Source organism: Phoca vitulina, unplaced genomic scaffold (assembly GCF_004348235.1).
Source record: "Phoca vitulina isolate PV1807 unplaced genomic scaffold, GSC_HSeal_1.0 scaffold45, whole genome shotgun sequence".
NCBI lineage: Eukaryota > Metazoa > Chordata > Mammalia > Carnivora > Phocidae > Phoca > Phoca vitulina.
In genome coordinates, this window is record NW_022589748.1 from 832,199 (window position 1) to 839,382 (window position 7,184).

Below are 7,184 nucleotides of genomic sequence, written 5' to 3' on the forward strand. Positions count from 1 at the left end.
CCGCCCCGGCTGGCTGGGGGTGGGCCGGCCGCTCGCGGTCTCCCCCCCTCCCTGGAGCGGTGCTGCTCGCGCCGCGGGGCCGAGTGCGCTCCGCGCCGGCCGGGAGGGTGGGAGCGGAGCGGGAACGGAGCGGGAGGGAGGGAGACTGCGGCGCGGGGCCGGGCGGGCCGGGGCTGGGCCGGGCTGGGACTGGGCCGGGCGGCGCCTGGCCGGGGAGGGAGGGGCGCGCGGGGGGGGAGGCGGGGGAGGTCCCCCCTCCCCCAGCCCGGGCTCAGCGTGGGGGCCGGGGCGCGCTGATTGGAGCGCACGCTGCTGAATAATTCATGAGGGAAGCAGAGCGGGGCGCCGAGTGGAGCAGGTCGGGAAGTTGGGAGAAAGTTTGGGGAAGGGGGAGGGGCGGCGGGCGCGGAGCCCGGGGACCGCCCAGACGTGCACGGTGGCCGTGCGCCCCGACGGGGACCGCGCGTGTCGGGGCCGGGGCCCAGCGACCCCCGGGGCAGGTCCGAACCCAGCACGCAGCAGGCAGCAGAGAAACACATCCAGCAGCACTGAGGGCCTCCCGGAGGTGCGCGTAAACCCGCACCACGCACTCTAAGGCCGCTCCAGCCTTCCTGCGGACTTCGGATTCTACTTCTGGATGCGCCCACCACCCCACAGATGGCGCAGGGGACCATGTTTGGGGGAAGTTTTTGAGGATGGAGGGTGGCGCGTTGGGCCCCGAGGCAGCGACCCCAGCTTAGATGACCCTGGAGCGAACGTTCACACAATCTTTCAACAAACATTAGGTATTGGGGACCTACTGTGCGCGCAACATAGCGCAGGAAACTGTGGGAAGTGGGGCAATTGGCTTGAGATGCGGAGGAGTATAGAAACAAGGGAAGCAGAGTAAATAAAAGGTAGGTGGGACCGAGAGAGTAAAGGGTCTGGATGGATTCCCAAATCACCGTCTTCACTCTCACTGGGAGAGCTCCTGGCCGCCGCAGTCCTGACCCCTGGGGCTGGGCCGGAGCCGCTGCTGTCTTTCCCGAGGCTGTTTCCTGTCTGGCTCCTGGGGGCCCTCGGGATGTCTGGGAGGGCCCTTCCTCTCATTGCCGCCACCTCCCCCCCCCCATCCCATCAGTTAGAGGGGAGGGTCCAGGAAAGCAGTGCTCCTCCCACCAACCCCCCTCTAGGTCAGGGCACCTATAGTGTGGGTAGCAGTTTGGATGGGGGATGCTGCCTGGAGTCCTCCAGTGAAGAGCTGGAAGGAAAGGGTTTAGACTCAGAAATTTAAGGGAGACAGAGTCTGGAGTTCCCTAGGAGCCGAGAGAGGGAAGGAGGAATCCTTGATGCCCTGAAGGGTTGGGGAGGGTGCGGGGGGGTGGGGTGGGGGGACGGCCAAGCGCCTCTAACCCTGCAGAGAGGACAGCCAGACCTGCAGTGACCTCTTGTCCCAGCGCACTTATCTCCCTGCCACAAGTGGTGCTCCCCACACCCCTGCCCTTCCTCGTCGCCCTGCCTGGGTCCTGCACCGGGGTGGGGGGTCACAGAGGGCAGGAAACAGCCGGCTTGGCTGGAGCCAGGCAGACCAGCCCCTGGCCGGGAATTCCCTCCTCCCTCCCTGATTCAAGCCCTGTCTCCCTTCTCTTATTCAGCTTCTCCTCCAGGTTATCCACCCACCTCCTCACTCAGAACACACACACACTTTTCCTTGTTCTCACTATGCACTCAGATTCTTTCCTCTAAAAATTACATCTATATCTCCCCCTGGGCTCTGTGCTCAACCTCCCTCAGCCCTTGATTGTTTGAATTGTCTCATTTGGTGGGGGATGCAGTTCATGCTTACGGGGTGTGTGTGTGGGTTGCATGACCTGGATGGTAGAGAGAGACCCACCCAGATGCACAGGGAAATGAGACGGGGGAATGAGGGCTGATGAGACAGAGGGGTGCAGAGGTCTAACAACTCACCGCAGATTCGAACCCTAGATCTCTGAGAACCAGGCCCCCTCCGCTAGAGGGAAGGGAACAAGTTAGGTAAGAAAATACCCAGTCGATCCCGTGTCATGGGTCCTCAGCCCCCACCTCCCAGCATGTAATCCAATTCCCAATATCTAATGTAGATGTATACCAACCAATAAAAGAATGAAGAAATGAAGAAAAAGAATAAAGAACCTGTGACTCTTGATCTCAGGGTCATGTGTTCAAGCCCCACGTCGGGTGTAGAGATTACTTAAATAAGTAAATAAACTTTAGAAAATTCTTAAAAAGTAGAAGAATGAATAAAACAAAACCTTTATTAAGCATCTACCGTGTGCCAAGTGATCACTGCTAGTTTGAAGATTTTTAAGGCATGGCTCCTGGTCTCAAAGATCTTATAATGGGGCAGAAATCCCATTATTTCCCCTTTTCATGGAGATGATATCTGAGAGTTGCACTCCAATGCGCAGGAGTGTCTATCCTGTGGGTGTGAGGTCATTTCCTCCACCCTCCGTCCACCCAGGACCACTTCCTAGGAAAGCTAATTCATTATCCACAGTATTATGTTACATAGGTGAGCAGCCATGTCACTACCTGGATGGATGCTTGTTCCATAGACCCGAACAAAGCTCAGGCCCTCCTTTCCTTATTATTGGAGCACTTTCCCTGTCCTCCGACCCCAATATTAGGCGATCACCCCATTCCCTGCCCATGATCAGTATGCTGCTATCCACACCCCATCTCCAACAGCTGGTTGGGCTTTTTTTTTTTTTTTTAAGATTTTTAAAAATTTATTTATTTGAGAGAGTGAGCGAGCAAGCATGAGTGGAGGTGGAGGGGCAGAGGGAGAGGGAGAAGCAGACTCCCCACTGAGCAGGGAGCCGACGTGGGGCGCCATCCCAGGACCCTGGGATCACGACCTGAGCCCAAGGCAGACGCTTAACCGATTCAGACACTCAGGCACCCAAGATTTTTTTATTTTTAAGTTATCTCTATACCCAATGTGGGGCTTGAACTTACAACCCTGAGATCAAGAGTCCCATGCTCTACCAACTGAGCCAGCCAGGGGTCCTGGGCTTTCTTTTTGCTCTCCACACCATGAGTTATTTGGAGCAGCGTTGGTGTTAGGATTTTTCCTATATGTAGTAAACAACAAATCACCCCCGTTCACCATAAATTACAGAAACTGTCACTCCTTTTCCCATATCCCAGCCCCCCTCTCTTTGGGTCTGCTTCACCCTGTCATGTCTAGAGTTAAGTTTACTGGAAGCCCGTGAAGCTTTTGCACCCCTCACCCACCTGGCCCCTCCCACTGCCCTGGTTAATGAGTGCCATCAATTTAAACAGTTTTTAAGGTGAATCCCAGCACAAGAATGTTTGCAGTGGCCTGAAATCTTCTGGCTCTTACACAAAAGGAATTTGGTAGAGCTTTCCACATTGCCAAGAATGAGTTGTAAAGCTCAGTGAGATCTTTGTAAACTTTCAATAATGAAAGAAAAAAATTTCAACCAGCCGTAACAGCAGGGAGACAGAGATGTAGAGAAATAGGAAATATTACAGGGGCGCCTGGGTGGCTCAGTTGTTAAGCGTCTGCCTTCGGCTCAGGTCATGATCCCGGGGTCCTGGGATTGAGCCCCACATCGGGCTCCCTGCTCGGTGGGAAGCCTGCTTCTCCCTCTCCCACTCCCCCGGCTTGTGTTCCCTCTCTCGCTGTGTCTCTCTCTGTCAAATAAATAAATAAATAAAATCTTAAAAAAAGAGAGAGAAATAGGAAATATTACAGTCATCATCATATGAAGAGGTAGTCTGAGTACGCATGTAAGAAAGAGGTAGGACATGAAAGTATGATACAGGGGTGTTGGGCAATTATTTACTATACCTATCGTGTTGTTTTTCCAGATTTGGTACTATTTATAGAATTTGTCACCTTAACTTTTGCAACTGGCTGTGATTTCTACATTTAAATAAACGTGAGGGGCGCCTGGGTGGCTCAGTCGTTAGGCGTCTGCCTTCGGCTCAGGTCATGGTCCCGGGGTCCTGGGATCGAGCCCCGCATCGGGCTCCCTGCTCAGCGGGAAGCTTGCTTCTCCCTCTCCCACTCCCTCTGCTTGTGTTCCCTCTCTTGCTGTGTCTCTCTCTGTCAAATAAATAAATAAAAAATCTTAAAAAAAAAATAAATGTGAAATTCATTTTTTTTTAAAGATTTTATTTATTTGACAGAGAGAGACACAGCAAGAGAGGGAACACAAGCAGAGGGAGTGGGAGAGGGAGAAGCAAGCTTCCCGCTGAGCAGGGAGCCCGATGCCCGATGCAGGGCTTGATCCCAGGACCCCGGGACCATGACCTGAGCCGAAGGCAGACGCCTAACGACTGAGCCACCCAGGCGCCCCTAAACATGAAATTCTTATACCTAATTTCATGTTCATAATTTTGTTTTTATTTTCTTAGGATGGGTTCCCCAAATTGTATAAACTTCAGGACTCATGAAACCTGAATCCATTCCTTATCTGACCCCCCACAAATCTTGCTGAACTCATCATACATGAAGTTGTAATAGACACACGTCAAAGCTTTCATTAATTTATTAGTGATTGTATTTTGATTGTTTGTGGCCCCAAGTTTCATGAAAGCAGGTACAACATATGTTGTGCTCACTGCTGAGTCCAGTGTAGGTCTGGCCCGTAATAAATACTCAGTAAATGTGTTAACTACTTATTCCTTTAAATCATTATTTTTTAATTCACTTGGCAATTCTTTTTTTTAGGATTTATTTATTTTAGAGAAAGAGAGTGAGTGGGGGGACAGAGAACCCCAAGTTGACTCCCCGCTGAGCGCAGAGCCCCACACAGGGTTCCATCTCACGACCCATGAGATCATGACCTGAGCTGAAATCATGAGTCAGACGCCCCTCACTCAGCAATTCTTTATTGAAGTTTTGCTATGGACCAGGACTGGGGACCCAAAGTCATCCTTCACGGCCCAGGGGAATAAGTAGGCATGAAACTTCAATAGAACACAGGAGGTTATGTGTGGAGCATCAGTGGTGGCATCCAGAGGGTCCTATGGGATTACCGGGGAAGCACACCTAATCCAACCTGCAGGTTCAAGGTGAACTTTCTGGGGGATGCCTGGGTGGCTCAGTCGGTTTAAGCGTCTGCCTTCAGCTCAGGTCATGATCCCAGGGTTCTGGGATCAAGTCCCACATCGGCCTCCCTGCTTAGCAGGGAGCCTGCTTCTCCCTCTGCCTGACATTCCCCCTGCTTGTGCTCTCTCTCTCTCTGACAAATAAATAAAATCTTTAAAAAAAAAAAAGTAAGTTGGGGCGCCTGGGTGGTTCAGTTGGTTAAGCGACTGCCTTCGGCTCAGGTCATGATCCTGGAGTCCCTGGATCGAGTCCCACATCGGGCTCCCTGCTCAGCAAGGAGCCTGCTTCTCCCTCTGACCCTCTCCCCTCTCATGTGCTCTCTCTCTCTCATTCTCTCTGTCTCAAATAAATAAATAAAATCTTTAAAAAAAATAAATAAATAAATAAAAATAAAAAATAAAAAAAAAAAAGTAAGCTTTCTGAAGATGACGCTGTCTGAATGAGCCCTAGAGGAGACTGGTGGGAGAGGTTGTTTTAAAGGCAGAAGGAACAGTTGGGGCACCTGGGTGGCTCAGATGGTTAAGCATCTGACTCTTGATTTTGGCTCAGACTCAGGGTCGTGAGACTGAGTCTCGAGTCAGGCTCCATGCTGGCGTGGAGCCTGCTTAAGATTCTCCCTCTCCCTCTCCCCCTGCCCGTCCCCTCCCAGTGTGCTCTCTCGCTCTTAAAAAAGAAAAAAAGAAAGGCAGAAGGATCAGCAAATACACAAGTGTGGATATGGTGAGATTGTCCCTGAGCTGCCAGAGTTCGGGACACCAGGGTGTAGATTGCTAGGACTGTGACAATGGATGAGCTAGAGAGGAGAGCAGGGGCCAGCCTCTGTGATCAAAGAACATTCCAGGAGTGCAGGCTTGTCCTGAACACCTTGGGAACCACTGAAGGGTTTTAGGCAACCCCATCAGATTTGTATAGAAAGATCCCACTTGTACCACTTTGGAGAAAAGACTGAAAGGGATCAGGACTGAAGGCAGAGAAACCTCATATAGTTTTTCCAAACAACGGTGAGGGCTCGAAAGGACAGAAGTGTTCATGGGCATGCTAGAGCAGGTAGGTGTTGGAGCCTAGCTATGGGAATGGTTCAAGTTTCAGACCTGGGTAGCTAGGTAGGAGTGAGGGAACCAGGGGCCACAGGGGAGGAAGATATGCAGGCAACCAGAACTGAGCTCAACGGGTCTGGAGCTCATGGGCAGCTTTTTGGCTGGAGATAAAGTTTCGGGAGTTACTGGTATATGGTGGTGATGGAGGCTGCCCCGTGGTGTGGGGGCGGGGGGGGGGGCTGGAGGAGACTATAGGTTGGGAAGGCTGAGGAAAGTCTTACACTTCACCTTTATTTATGTATTTACTTATTTTTAGAAGCAAATATTATCATATTTAATTCATCATAAGAACTTTGTTAGAAGGGCACCTGTGTGGCTCAGTCAGTTAAGCATCTGCCTTCAGCTCAGGTCACGATCTCAGGGTCCTGGGATCGAGCCCCGCGTCGGGTTCCCTGCTCAGCGAGGAGTCTGCTTCTCCCTCTGACCCTCCTCCTGCTCATGCTCTCTCTCTCTAATAAAAAAAAAATAAAATCTTAGGGAAAAAAAAGAACTTTGTTAGGGAGGCAGGATGGGCTGTATTCTGACATCCACTTTTTTTTTTTTTAAAGATTTTATTTATTTATTTATTTGACAGAGAGAGACACAGCGAAAGAGGGAACACAAGCAGGGGGAGTGGGAGAGGGAGAAGCAGGCTTCCCACTGAGCGGGGAGCCCGATATGGGGCTCGATCCCAGGACCCTGGGATCATGACCTGAGCCGAAGGCAGACGCTTAACAACTGAGCCACCCAGGCACCCCTCCACTTTATTTATTTGTTTATTTATTTTTAAAGATTTATTTATTTGAGAGAGAGCATGCGAGAGAGAGCGTGTGTGAGCAAGGGCGGGGGGGGGGCAGAGGGAGGGAGAGAGAATCCTCAAGCGGACTCCCTGCTGAGCATGGAGCCGGACGCTGGGCTCGATCCCAGGACCCTGAGATCATGACCTGGGCTGAAATCAAGAGTCAGCCGCTCAACTGACTGAGCCACCCAGGCGCCCCCGACATCCA